At 38.6% G+C, this 15,033-nt stretch overlaps 1 pseudogene; it reads right to left on the reverse strand.

The window, feature by feature from the left end:
• Nucleotides 1–1,886: 1,886 nt before the first annotated feature.
• On the reverse strand, nt 1,887–6,857 carry LOC144367357 (F-actin-capping protein subunit alpha-1 pseudogene; annotated as a pseudogene).
• Nucleotides 6,858–15,033: the final 8,176 nt, after the last annotated feature.

Here is a 15,033-nt window from a genome sequence, read left to right on the forward strand (position 1 = left end):
CAGGGGAAAGCACTTAGGATGGATAATGTTCCTCTTTCACTGCAGAAAAACAAGTGACAAAAGTAGCCCCTTTCAGAGCTGCTGAACTTTTCCAAAATTTATTCAAAATGACTTTTAGAGTCTTTCCTTTGACATCCATGATATCTCTACATGCATAAAGAAGGCAAGGTTGTTTTTCCAGGAGCCTACACCCTTGGAAAATACACAACAGAATTTAGATTTTGCAGTGTAGACTGAAACACTATTTTATAATTGGAACTTAATTGAATAATAAGTTTCAATTTAGGTAATTTCTTACAAGTCATACACAAACATTCTTACTCTTAAAAATTTGCACAATGATGCAAGCACATTGAGTTAAAATGAAAAACTCCCTCCTGTCCTGTTTTATTTTTTTTTTTTAAAGAACAAGCTGAATAATATATTTCTACTGGACTACCCGATACAGAAGATAGTGTGATGTGGATGGAGAGTATGAATGAGAAATAATACAAATATATTTTATTTGAAATAAAAATGCTTACATAGCTTTCTCTTGGAAACAAACTCTGGCTTGATTGTATTACTAGGCAAAAACAAAGCTGAAGCACAAACATCATTCTTGTTTGATACGTATTTGGAGACAGGTAGGAAGACACTGCTTGGTTTTACAAATACTGACCTTCCCTTAAGGCCTGGTCATAGAAGTATAAACAATGTAAGTGAATCCACCCTTACCAGTGGTCCTATCATATCTAGGTTACTGATGTATTCTGGGACCACTCATATCTGCCAATATACCTGGAGAGGGCTGCTGTACCACAGTTATATTTGATTTCTTGGCAGGCAGGGCTGAAGAAGAGTAATTCGGAACAAGTTTCACATCTTATTTAGAAGCAAACACTAATATTCCCTTAAATGACCACTTATAATAAAAATATGCTGTCTGGAAGTTATCTTTTCATTTTGTTTCATCTTTAGTTTTTGTGTTACAGAGTTTTTAGTACAATCCTGCCACAAAGTATTCAAGCATGATTTACCTATTCTTCCTTTAGCACTTGGATTTTTCAAGCTTTATACTCTACTAAAGGTACAGTATGTTAGCTCTTCTCGAATATCTAAAAAATAATAAATGGATAAAACTTGTCTAAAAAGGCAGATGTCTATAACTATAATGGTGCTAAATGGGAAGGAGACATTGTGGGAATGATAAAAGCAAATGTGTTCATGTGCAGGGAATGTGGTTCAAGACCTTGGATTTAAAAACAAGTTTCCTAGAGAAGCCAGTTATCATGGAACTTTCAGAAAACTCCTTTTGCCATCTCAAAATAAACCTGAAAAGCCTCAATCTGAAATTTTGAACATTACAGTTATGGGATGTTATAAATGACGATCAAAGCAGTTGAGGGAGAAGGATGAAAGTGTCTTCCATTTAGCTAAGAGTTGTAGAATAGCCTCCTTAGCTGTTGGTGAATCAGCAAAAAGCATCAAAATATCAGAAATGCCTTGGTGCATAGGTAAAAAAAAAAAGTACTGTGCATATTCTCTATCTAAATCAGTAACAGGACTTCATGCTAAGAAAATTTTTCTGAACAGTAAAATGACTCCAGGATAGATTGATCTCTCCCCTACACTAAATGTAGCAGAATCAACAACAAAAACACAAACGAAATAAAAAGAAAAAGACATTTACAAATAGATATAGTGACAGCAGAAAAGTACAAGGCAGAGAACACAAAAAGATTGAGACAATGCTATAGGTTCAACAGTGTTCCAGGAGGCTAAAAAATCTGTTACCTTTGAAAGACCTAACAAAATATCACTCTTATTTATAAATCATTTACTTATTACATAACCACATGTTGAATCCTTTTCTTTCTATGTATGAAAGAATCCTACACCAGCCTTTAAGCAGTCTGCATTTCTTTGCCAGTCTGGTAGCTGAGTTGGTTTGGTGTTGGTAACTGGAAGCTTCAGGCTCAAGGCCCTGAGTGTGGTTTCTGATGTTGTTTGATAGTTTTCATTAATTGCTATCTGATACCCATTTTCTGCATTCTTTATGATTTTAATAAACTCTTTGACAGTTTACTGTACCTTGTATATCTTTATGACTAACCAACTGAACATTGCCATCTTCCTGAGACTGAACCTGAAATTTGAGTCCCCAGCCACCTGGGTTATAGGTGGTGTGATAGGGAACTTCCACTCTTATCTCCAACAATCATTCCAGAAAATTTTAGACTAAAACTGGTGACTTTCAATACATGCAATAATACTCTGTTGCCCACCTACAGTTTCAGTGCAGAAGTTCAGGATTCTCTCCAAGACTTCAAACCTCCATCTACATTCTCTGACTGGGAATCACTTGCTTCTTTCCATAAGTGGTCAAACAAAGGAAATTTTGTTTCTCAGATCTAGAAATCTGCTATTAGCCAGGTTGGCATGCTCTGTCATTAAAAGCTGATCTTCATACACTATCTTTACAGGTTTGAATTGATTCGTGTTTTACCGGCAAGTGCATGTGCTTCTCCTCCATGAGATTGTCCTTATTAAGCAGTGCTCAGACATCATTGAATACTTCATTAAACTTCCCTAGGGGTGCATGATGAATTTAGCAGCTGTAGATATCTTCTCCTCATTCAACAACCCTTGATCCTCCAAGTTGGACGTCTTGTACTGTCTTCTACCCTGTTAATTCTTCTTCTTCTTCTTTTTTTAAATGGGGTATCCACTGGTAAGATTTGGAGTGTATTCTTACAGATGATTATCTTATGTGTAAATATATAAATAGATTTTATTTATTTATTTGACACAAACTGTATCAAACTTTGCCTTTTTCTGAAATCCCACATTTTTTTATTTTTTGTTACTAGAGATCGAACATAGGGGCACTTAAACACTGAGCCATACTCCTAGAGCTTTTTCTTTTCTATTCTTTTTATTTTGAGGCAGGATCTCCATTAATTGCTTAAGAGCCTTGTTTAAGGCTGACTTTGAACTTGCCGTCCTCCTGCCTCAGCCTCCTGGGCTGCTAGGATTACAGGTGTGCACCATCATGCCCAGCTGAAACCTACTTTTTGTTGGAGTTTTTAAAAGTGTTTAATATAAGGAAAAGAGTAAGAACATCATCTGCATGACTAAAAACCCAATGTTTGTATAATAAGAAACTGAGTATACTTGGTTATTTAAAAGGATGAAATTCTATCAGATGATTTTCAAACTTTCCATGTAAAAGATATTGAAATTTTGTGATCATAAAGTAATAGTAAAATTTCTACACACTGCACATTAAAAAGTTTCACCACTTTTAAGTCACATCTTTATGTATAACACCACGAGTGAGGCAACTTGCTTGTTTTTCTTTGGCTAATGCCTTAAGAAATTTACTTTTTTGTTAAGTATAAAATTTGGCATTTTCTTTCATCCTTTGTTTTGTGAACTGAGGACTCACAGTTAGTTGAATTAATTGGCCAATCTAGAACATGCATAATATTGAAGTAAGATATTTTGAAGCTCTAAAACAATTAAATTGTTTAAATTTAAAAGACAATTAAATTAGCTGCAAAATTTTTATTTAAGTCAATAACTCTTGAATTAGAGCCGGGTTATACCTGTGTTACAGTGGGGATGGAAAAGAGGTGTTTCCTTCTAAGTTACTTTCTAATTGCTAGGTTACAGATTTAAAAATATTTAGTTAGTTCTGTAGATACTTGTGTTTAATTTGACAAAACCAGGCACTTTAGGTTGTTGCTTGTTTTGTTTGAGAAAGGCATTCTGAGAGTTTGAACTACAGAAAACAGACGGCTCTGCTAGGCTATTCTCAGCCACAGAAGGCCTTCCCCACCTAATGTCATGGAGGCTCTAACAGGGTTCCTTGCCTCCTTGGATCTCAGTCTCCCCAGAATTCAAAGGGCTGAATGGAGGTGGGGACAGAGGGCTATGGCTCTGGGAACTGGACTTTAAAACTGATAGCGTGTCAGCTGAATATTCTGTGAAAAGATCATCTGCATCTGGCAAAATCTAAAGTTGACATCAATTTCAGTTTTGTTGCCTTCCTCTTTCTTGCTTCCTATGATTCTGATATAGGTGGTTGGCAACATACAGTGTTTCATTCATCAAAAAACATTGGAGGGCTGGGACTGTGGCTCAGAGGTAGAACGCTTGCCTTGCATGTGCAAGGCCCTGGGTTCGATCCTCAGCACCACATAAAAATAAATAAATAAAAAGGTATTGTGTCCAAGTATAACTAAAAAATAAATATTAAAAGAAGTATTGGTTGCTAATAATGAAATGTATGGCTATTTTTTGGTGTGTGTGTATGGCTGTTTTTAATTGTTTTAAAGTTAGACCTTATCCACCAGCATTTACTAAATGACTTATTTGTGTAAACAACTCAGCATTTATTTCCAGTTTTTCTGACCAGGGATAAACACATGTTTTGTATCCTTAGCTTTGAACTTCAGCAGAACCAGATAAGCAAAGAGATTTGAACATGACAGGTGATTGAGTGGTTTTTTGGGTTTTTTTTTTTGTCCTTTAGCTGAACTACCTGAGGCCAAAGGAGCTGATTCTTGAAGAGCTGATTTAAAGCTGTCAAGGTGTAAGAGGCCAGACTGAAAGGCAGATTAAGCAAAGCAAGTAAACCTGTTAATGATCTCTGCATTTGGTATTTTATAGCTTCCATAATGTATCTAATGGCTTTACTTTTCATGAGTTACAATCTGAAGGATGATGGCAAAACCAACTTGACTTGGAAAAGATGGATTCTGCATTCAACCAAGTAGGTCTGGAAATGTCTGAAAATGCAAAGACTACTTACTCCCTTTGTTAATGAGGTTGCTATTCTTAAAGACACACACTAATGCAACCAAGCTGCTTCATAGTACAAGGTGACTTCTTTGCCATTGCTCCTTCTCATCCTTTTTTCTTTTTATCACTCTTTTCCTCTTACACATTTTATTTTCTTCCTTCATGGAACATGTTTTATACTGTTGAGTCTTGTGATTGTGTCATCTATTAAAATTAAATGAAATAAAGTAGAAAATAAAGTTGAGGGTTAATTATTAAAGCAGTAAATTACCTTAAATTCCACTAAATTGCAATAAAATAGTAATTCTATTCATATTGTCTCCTAATAAAATGTCCCCAGATTGGTGCAATATTGCTGATAGCTGCTCAGGTTAAGGACCTTCTGCAATGGAGTAGCTTTCAAACTCTCTGATCCTCAATCCACAGGTGCTTCTAATGCTGATTTCAACTGGCATTTGTCCAGAGCTAAAAATACAAATTTTATCTAGAGCCCAACACTATTTTGACAATATCATTTTCAATATTGTGACTTTTTAGCATAGGTTTTAATTGGAAAGCCTATTACTCTAAAAACTATTCTGCTCCTGCCCTTTAACATGATTTCTATCAAAAGAGTCCTGTATTTTTAGAAGATTATAACCATTATTATGATTCATCACTGTCAGAAAGATCCAGAGTGTCTCAAGGAGAGTGTGGGTAACTCCAGGGGACTCACAGGATGTCTACAGAGCCTTGCCAGACTGGAGCTTAAAGGTCTGTTCTTGGGGTTAAACAGTTGAAATGACAAAAGAAAAGTGGTGAAGGGAAGAAGAGACAATTTTGTAAACAGGGTGAGATTGAAAATGACAACTGACTCCAGCAGATTTTTAAAAAATAGGATTATAGTTTGTGTTACCTTTTCATTTTTTTTAAAAAAATAATGTTTGGAGGGAAAGCAATAAACTAAAAGGAAAGAAAAAAAATGATGCATGCAGGATACTGTGGGTCAGCAGTATGAGAGGTAGACATGGGCTTCCTACTTTTGGTAACCTATGAGTTGATAAAGGAGAGATTTACCAACTGCAATCATTCATATTTTATTTTTAAGTATCCATGACTTTTAGGAGCATCATTTTTATATAATTAAATCTGAAAGTAGAAAGAAGTTTTGAATTTTCAGAGCATTGTAGCTTAAATTTACATTGCATGTTAATACTTTGACATGCACAGTTTATTAGAGGTTCTCAAATATATTCTTATGCCTGATATTCATTATGTTCTATGTATGATATAATTAACAAGAGTATAGCTTTTCTTTCCCTCAATTGTATTTTTTTTCAATCAGTTAATATTACTTGACACTCACTTACATCTTTCAGACTCAAGTAGTTATCGTATTTCTTATCACTCAACATCAAACCCAGTTACATATTCAAGAGACTTTTTGAAACTGGTCTCCATCTGTTAGACATACCCTCACTTGGCTGCGTCAATTTAATTTGTTATTTATGGATCTTTCTCTTCATTCATAATCATTTTTTTTCCGCTGTCAAAGGCTGACATTTTTATATTGGCATGTGGAATTAAAATGTCTAAAATGTGAGTATTAGATTTTCCTTTGTGGTTAGAAAAGTGGTGGAGTTGGAATTCTATCTATCCTGCCATTGATTCTGATGAAAACCTGAAGCGCTGGGGCCCCTGCTCTAGACTAAAGAATGCCCACTGCTGGTCCAGCCAGAGCAGGTTGGAACCCTCCTGAGGCGGCCTTCTGGGAGGGTGTTTGCATGAGGACCGAGATGACTTCTTGGGAGAGTTCATTCTAAGGGAAGAAGAATTTGAATACTGCCTAGAATCTTCCTGTGTCCTCCTCAGCCTGTGGGTCTGTACTGCTTCTTTGATATTAGAGGAGGGGTTCCAATAGCAGGGAAATCCATGGCCACAGATCACCATACTGCTTTGCACCTTGGTGGATCTGGTGAGAAGTGGTGGAGGTGCTTGTGGACATCACTGGGTTTGCATAATTGAGGTGGCTCTGTCTGGTGGTTACTGTGGCGGAAGTGGTAGTTGTGTGGTGGTGAATAGGACCTCATCCTCAACTTGGCGAGAAGATGCCCTGGTGTCTTCCAGAAATAATATGGGAGACGATGCAGGAGGCAGAGATATCGAAGAGGAACAGATAAGAGTTTGGAGTAGAATGCTAGTTAAGATGAATTTACTATTCTGAAAAAAGAAAATTCTTTAGGTACCATCCATTTCTTAGTATGGATGGGTAGGTTGGGCTGATTTACACTGGCCTGAACATAAGAGAGATTGCTGAATAGGAATCTCTTAGGAACTGGATTCGGTGAATGAGATAAACCTAGTTAATACTAGCTTTAGTGCTAGACCACCAAAGTTTTAAGAGTTTATCAACAGCTTACATTTCCAACAAGGAGAGGTAGCTCATTCTTAGAGTGGGTTCAGTGGAAGCAGTGGTGAACTCCCCAGTGGCTACAGAAGAGCAATGTGGTTTTCTCAAGGGGGAAGTCAGTTCACCAGACCTAGAGCATACACGGGGGTTCCCACTGAGCAGAACTGCAGGCAGGAACTATGAAAGGCTCTCTAGGGACAAACAGGAGACATGGCAAATAAAATAAAATAAATAAGTAAATAAAATAGCTTCTGAATTTTTAAAGACCAAAAGCACATAGGATCTTTTTAAGTGCAGATTTTTTCTTTTCTCACTTCACTACTGAATTTCTCAGCTATTAAAACAACAACCACCACCCTCAATTTTATATCCGTGGGAAAAGGTATTTAGAGCTCCAAACATTTGATGAATAAATAAATAGCTGTTGATCCCTGAGGGTCTCTTCCACATTGTGAGATATGAAGTCACAAGAGGCCCGTCTTTGCTGCCTGCTTTGTGTTCATAAAGCTTCTCTTCCTCAAAAGGAATGTTTTATACTGACTGGTTTAGCTGCTACTATGATTGAAGCTAGGAGTTCCAGTATGTGCGGTGCAACCTATTCCAGTGCTGTTACTTTAGTTTTTTCCTAGTAAAACCCAACTTCTGTGTTCTCCTAACCTTCAGGGTCCAGATGTTCCTATCACCCCGCTAGGGAGGGATTTGGAATTTTGGACACATTTTGGATATTTTCTTCATGTGACCTAGAATGTGAGGAAAAAGCAAAATCTACCCTAACATTATGCACTCACTTATTGAAAAACAGTAGAAGTTGACAAACATTTTGTCAAAAAGTTGGCCACTCAACAATTGATTTTTTATGTAGTCTTAGTCCTTCTACTCTTATTCATTCATTCATTTCTTCTACAAGTGTGTGTGTATGTGTGTGTGTGTGTGTGTGTGTGTGTGTGTGTGTGTGTGTGTGTGTTTTGGGGGAGAAGTTATAACTGGAAAAAAGGAAGACATGGTCTCTGCTCTCTGGAGCTCTTAGACTTGCAAGCGAGGCCGACCATCGAGGACTTTGAAAAGGGGCAACTTGGCGTGCGCTGGAAGCTCAAGGCTAAGTCACTTAGCTCAACCTGTCTCACACTAAACTTTTCATTTCCCTTCCTATAGTTGCTCCCTCTGCTGTCCTCTGTTATTGGAGTTTTATTTCTCAGGGAGTGAAATCTTCAAGCCACCTTGGATTCTTCTCTCTTCCCTATCCCATAATCTCACCAGTCACTAGATCCTATAATTTGGAAAAGTGTCCCAGTGTGGTGCTATCAGGAGGTGCTGAAACATTTAGAAGTGGAGCTTTGAGGGAGATATTTAGGTCATTTGGGGCATGCCCTTGAAGGAAAGTTCTTTTACTTTTGCTTCCTGACCATGAGATAAGCAGTTTTCTCCTGCACACGCTCTCTACCATTGCCATCCATTACCCCCACCAGAGGCTCAAAACAACGGGCCCACCTGATGTACTGGAACCTCCAGAAGTGTGAGCTAAATGAAAACCTTACCTCTTTATAAGTTAATTTGTTCAAGTATTTTGTTATAGTGATAGAAGGCTGATGAACACACTAGACATATTCATTTTTATTAAGATATGACAATTTAGTCAACAAATAATTTTGGTATTTATCATATACAAAATTTTCTTCATAGGAAACATTACTATATTCTTTCATTTCTGTGAATAGTACTTAGCTTGTTTGAGGGTTACCATGTACTAGGCACCATTTTAGGGGGTGTAAATATATTATTTGATTTTTGTGGCAACATTCAGACTGACACCCTTCTGATCCCCCTTTTACAGGTGAAGGGACTTATGTTTATTTTTATTCTTATTTTTTATTTTTTACTTACTTGTCCTAATTAGTTATACATGGCAGTAGAGTGCCTTTTGATATATCATGTATAAATGGAGTATAACTTCTCATTCTTCTGATTGTACATGATGTGGAGTTACACAGGTCATGTAACCATTTATGCACAAGGGGAAATAATGTTTGATTCATTCTACTATCATTCCTATCCCCCTTCTATCTCCCTTTCCTTCACTCCCCTCTGTCTAGTCAATATTACCTCTATTCTCCCCTAGCACCCTTCCCCCCTTATTGTAAATTAGTATCCACATATTAGGGAAAACATTCGGCCTTTGTTTTTTGGAATTAGTTTATTTCACTCAGCATGATATCCTCAAGTTCCATCCATTTACCTGCAAATGCCATAATTTCATTGTTCTGTAAGGCTGAGTAATATTCCATTGTATAAGATATACCACAATTTTCTTTATCCATTCATCTATTGAAGGTCACATAGGTTTGTTCCATAGTTTAACTATTGTGAATTGAGCTGCTATAAACATTTATGTGGCATGAATGTAGTATGCTGATTTTACATCCTTTGGGTATATGCCAAAGTGTGGGATAACTGGGTCAAATGGTAGTTCCACTTCAGTTTTTCTGAGAAATCTTCATACTTCTTTCCATAGTGGTTGTACCAATTTGCAGTCCCACCAGCTATGTATAAGTGTACCTTTGTCCCTCATGCTTGCCAATATTTATTGTTGCTTATATTCTTGATAATTGCCCTTATGACTAGAATGAGATGGAATCTTAGTGTAGTTTTGATTTGCATTTCTCTAATTGCTAGAGATGTCGAACATTTTTTCAAATATTTGTTGATCAGTTGTACTTCCTGTTCTGTGACGTGTTTGTTCTATTCTTTAGCCCATTTATTAATTGATTGATTTGGTGTTTCTGTGTTAGGTTTTCTGAGATATTTTTATATCCTGGGAATTAATGCTCTATCTGAGGTACTGGTGGTAAAGATTTTTTCCCATTCTGTAGGTTCTCTCTTCATGTTCTTGATAGTTTCCTTTGCTGAGAAGAAGCTTTTTAGTTTGAATTCACCCCATTTAGGGATTCTTGATTTTACTTCTTCAGGAGTCTTATAAAGGAAGTCAGTTCCTAAGCCAACATGGTGGAGAATTGGGCCTACTCTTCCTTCTATTAGCGCCCATTTAGAGGGCTCACCGATGAGATGCTGAGGCAGATCTTGCTGGCAACATTCCACGACCCTCATTGTGTTCTTCACTGTGTTCCTGTCAAACCAGAAAATACTGGGCTGGCTGTGTACCCCAGGAAGCAGCCCACAGTCAAGCAAATCCTTCAGTACCTATGGTTGAGGCAGGGTGAGCAGCATGATTCTAGTGGGGCACCCCTCAAGTACCCAGACACCAAAATAATATCAATCCTATTTGATATGGGTTATGACCCATACAAGACCTGGGGGTCCCTGACCAAGAGGATGTCTAATACAGCCATGGCGACCTACTTGATCCTCTAGCACCAGAAAAGCCAGGGGCCAGGCTGCATGTTCCAGGGTTATGACTTGCCCCACACCCATGGATCTTTCGCATTCCCCTGTCCTCCAAAAGAGGAGCCCCAGTGAGCCTGCCCTCCACACCCTCACTTTGCCCTGTGAGCCTCCAGTGCCTGAGGAGCCCAAATATTCAGGGCAGAAGAACATCAAAAGGACCAGCCTGCCTGCCATCTACCTCTGCTGCCTGCCTGCAAGGACCCCCACACCTGATATAGTCTCCAAGCCTGATTCTGGGAAACCTCATGACAATAGAAAGCTTTGGAAGCAGGTGACTGGGAGGATTGCTACCTGTGTCTGACAACTGTGCTGTTGCATGCCATGAGTCAACAATAAGGTGACTCCAATGTAAGAGTCCAGAAATGTGCCAGATTCTTAAACAGTGTGGATCCAATGAGGGGACAGCTGACATAGACAAACCAGTGGACAGCCAGAGCACCCTGTGCTCTGTGGATCCTGACACCTTGTGTGGACATGGGTCATGTGGACTCTGAACAGCTGCAACAGCAAGATGTGCCAGCGACCTCAGGTTCCTCTGCACGGGTTCCAGCTGAGACCACTTGTATATCCCTGGGGACACCAGGAGTCTCCTCTGCCCCCACCTGCAGAAGACATCAGAGACTGTGGTCCTTGGGACCCTTCCCTCTGCCCTGTTCCTCTGTCCTTTCTCCCACTCTTCTGAGATGTTTCTTAATAAATTGCTTCAGAGAAAATGTATGATAAAATTATTATTCCAAAGATTAAAAAGTAAGCTGATTAAAAACAAGGAGGGACCTCAGGGTGAAGGCAGGGGCCCACCAGCCATCCTCCAAGGCCTGGACCACTGTTCCTCCCCATCAAGTGCAGACAGAGACTCGCTCACCTTCAGCCAGAATAGCTGGGGACTCAGTAGAGCCAGTGTAGATGGTCACTCGCTGTGAGTCAGTGTAGAGCATTCACTTGCTCTGGCCTAGTGCTGACAGACTCGCTCCTCTTGACCTGGTATACATGGAGACCCTCCCTGGAGCCAGTGTAGACATGACTGACCTTTAGCTGGTGACCTTGGCCAGAAGGAATCCCTCCCTCTGGTGTGTGGATGTGGGGGGTTGGTGATGGCCTCTGTTAGAGAAATCATATCTCTGAAGGCATGGGAGACCATTGTGTTCTGATACTCTCTTCATTATATTGTGTTCAGGGAAGGAGGATGTGGGCCAGTGGGGTATGTACTGACTTTTAAAAACCAGTTAAAATATGTATTTCTGCTGCATTCTGTATCTTCAGATTGCTGTGCAATCACCACCACTGAGCATCTCTAGAAATTTCCATTGTCTTATATTTAAACTCTGTTGCAATTAATAAATCCCTCCCCACTTCCCCACTCTTCTTAGCCACAGGTCATCTCTATTTTCTGTCTATGTGAATTTGACTATTCTAGGTAGCTTGTATATGTGGAGTTATATAATATTTGCCCTTTTGCTTCTAAATTATTTCACTTAGCACAAAGTTTTTAATGCTCATCAGTACTGTCGCATGTCAATCATCCAATAAGTTGTTTTAAACTATAGTCACTGTATTGTATAACAGATCTAGTGAAATTATTCCCCCTCTCCCAAGTGAAGTTTTGTATCATTTGACCCAAATTTCCCAATCCTCGAAGCTCTCTTAGCCCTCATCCTGGTAACCACTCTTCAATTTTCTGTTTCTATGATTTCAGTTTTTAAAAATTCCACATAAATGAGGTCATGTGGACTTTGTCTTTGTGTGCATTTTACTTGGAGAATTCAAACATTCAATGTTATTTTCTTTGCCCTTTGACTCTATTGAGTATGTTTACTGGCCCTCATTATTACAACAGAATTTACAGTGCTTAAAATTTAATATGACTGTTAGGAGTTTCTTCTTGATTTAGTATTCTCTCCATGTAGAATGTGACTTACAAGTGACTATTAAAGCCTGTTGAATTGCTTTGTTACTGTGAATCTATTAACCCATTGATTCAACAAATATTTATCAAGCACTTAATATCATATGCAAGGTATTTTGGATTCTTTATGTATGCAAAGGTGAAATATTAAAGGATGAATAATAATGTACAAAAACAGAATAATAATCCATGTTGGGAGAATATATATCCCAGGAAAGGAAAGAGTTAGTTCCACAGGATATAATTTCTTTTTCAAAGTCATAAAAAGAATATATATCTAAAAAGGAAGAAAGATAAAGTAAGAATGAGAAATAAAGAATCAGAAGAAAGGGAGGATGGTGGCACTAGAGAAAAACTGAGGGTAGGGGCAGCACCACTTAAGAACTAAAAAGAATAGCAAGGAAGGGAAGAATGGGACAAACACCAGTCATTCCCAGGAGGTTAAGCTTGAAAAAAAACCGTGGAGTATTCAAAACTTAAAGAAACACAGAAATAGCTATGGAAAGTTGCAATACCAATCTAAAATATGAAGAAACTGTGAATTGAATAATGGACAAAATTAAAGGAAGAGTGAAAGAGAGAACAACAGAGATTGGCTGTTAGCTGAAGAAAATAGAGAATCCAGGGAAACAGATAGGTAGCAAAAAAAAAAAATTATACACACACACACACACACACACATACATATAGTAACAATTAAAAATAATACAAAATAAGACTAAATATACTGATCAAACATACTAGTTCACAAAAAACTAGTATGTGAAAAAGAATTGGCTTAAAAATGCTAGAATTGAGAAAAAATATGAAAATATATAAATATCTACGCTCCATCAAGGCCACAGTTAAAATAATTAAAAACTAAAACAGAAAAAAGAAAAAAAAGAAAAGGAAAACAAATCTTGATGAAAAGTTGAAGAATTCTTTCCATTGGAGTTCAAAAGGTTCTCAGCTTCTCTTCTCAGTAGTTTTAGATGGGGTCATCTGGAGCGTTATGCTCCCTTCTGGATTGCTAGAATGAGGGACGTAATCCCATAGGTGGAATTCCTGGAGGCAGTGTTTAGGCTTAGGTGGGCTCTAGGCTCCTCATTGAATGCCAATTCGTCTGGAGATTCTAAATCAGCACACCTCCAGTGCCCAGTATTTGTTGGTCCACGCTGGAAAGACTGTACCCAGGGGTCTCCCCTGGGTTCCACTTGTGTGGTGGAGGAGCCAATTCTTAGTGCCCTATGTCACTTGGTGACCCCATATGTCCTGTACTTGTGTTCAGTCTGCAAACAATCTCTCCTGCCCCCCCTCCACTTCCGAGTTCCCAGCTGGATGCCTCTCTTCCAGTTGGACTGGACGTGGAGCCAGGTGAGTTTCTGCAACCAGTTGTACCTTGTGTAAACCTGTCTCCCAATTTGATTTTTCTTCTGGTCACTTAAGCACACTCTGTGTCATGTAGTGCGTGTTTCCTGGACCTGAATTTCAGGCCAAGCTTGGGTGTGCCAGGAGTCTGCTCTCTCAGGTATCCACTCATGTGCTGAGGCTGCAAAACGGTTCCTTCTTTTATCATCCACAAGCCACCTGGAGAGATGGTGGTTTCTTTACCTAAACACAGATATCGTGCAATGCGTCTTTTCAGGTTTGTTGGGAAAACCTGAAACACTCTGTACCCAGACATGCCTCGGGCTTCCCCAAAATATGGGTTCCTTAATTCCCTCTACTATATTCATGTAGGGACCTCTCTGGCTGGTGCTTTCACTAGGGCCTTGGTAGCGGCTGTGCCTTGGGGAACTTTTACTTATTTTATTATATCTAATCTCCTATGTCCCTGGTCTGCTTTGAATGTCCAGTTTTAAATTCTAGTAAACCCCCTGCACACACACTTTTTGTTTTGTTTTTACAGAGAAGGTGCCTGTCTGTATTCTTGGCTTCCTGCCCCAGAGTAGCCAGGAATGTGACTTCTGCTATCTTGAAAAATAAGTGAAGGTATTCAAGCAAAGAAGAATGACTTTTGTTATTTCATATGCAAGTACATATAAAAATATAAAATATATAAATATTTCCAAGTTCACCAGTTAGTAAATAGAAGAGTTTGGTTTTGAAACTAAGTGTTCTAACTCTAGAATCTTACTTACCATGCAATACTGCTTTCCCTGTGCCTTGGTCATATCTTGTTAAGACCTTCTTATTCAGAGACTGATGTTTTATGCAAGAACTCCTAAGAGGAAGGAATAGGGTTCTGAAGTTCTGCTATTCCAGGATTGCCAATAGTGGACTCCATGGTTCCTCTCCAGAGCCACCTAGTGGGCCAAATTCACCTACGCACTGTGGCATTGGAGTCTATGCCCTGTGTGTAGAAGGCAGCTGAATTTAGATCCAGTGGGGAAAATTGGACTCTTGCAGAAGAGTTTGAGGTATTTAAATATGCATCTGAAAGTTCCCCTAACTTTTCTTTTAATATGTATTTTTTTTTAGTTGTAGGTGGACGCAATACCTTTATTTTATTTTTATGTGGTGCTGAGGATCTAATCCAGTGTTTCAGGCGGGTGCTCTACCACTGAGCCAC

The sequence above is a fragment of the Ictidomys tridecemlineatus genome, chromosome 1 (assembly GCF_052094955.1).
Source record: "Ictidomys tridecemlineatus isolate mIctTri1 chromosome 1, mIctTri1.hap1, whole genome shotgun sequence".
Taxonomy (NCBI): Eukaryota; Metazoa; Chordata; class Mammalia; order Rodentia; family Sciuridae; genus Ictidomys; species Ictidomys tridecemlineatus.